Genomic DNA, 356 nt, shown 5'->3' on the forward strand with positions numbered 1-356 from the left:
CTCTCTCTCTCTCTCTCTCTCTCTCTCTCTCTCTCTCTCTCTCTCTCACACACACACACACACACACATGTAGTGCCCATAGGAGATTTCCCATGTGTGTTGAGGGGATGGGGGAGAGAAGTAGAAAATGAAAAAGGGATGGGGAAGAATGGGCAGCTTTAAGTGTGAAATCAAAGAATAGTCTGAATTTGTAATATTAATGGAAAAGTCCCCAGAGTGGATATTAAACAAGTTATCCCACCAACGAATACACAAGACACACAAGAGCAGCTTTAAATAAATAAGCAGCATTGATTCCTAAATCGTACTTCTGCATTCAGGAGCAATGGACGTCAATCAAATGTGGATGACATTTG

Source organism: Gracilinanus agilis, chromosome 5 (genome assembly GCF_016433145.1).
Source record: "Gracilinanus agilis isolate LMUSP501 chromosome 5, AgileGrace, whole genome shotgun sequence".
Taxonomy (NCBI): Eukaryota; Metazoa; Chordata; class Mammalia; order Didelphimorphia; family Didelphidae; genus Gracilinanus; species Gracilinanus agilis.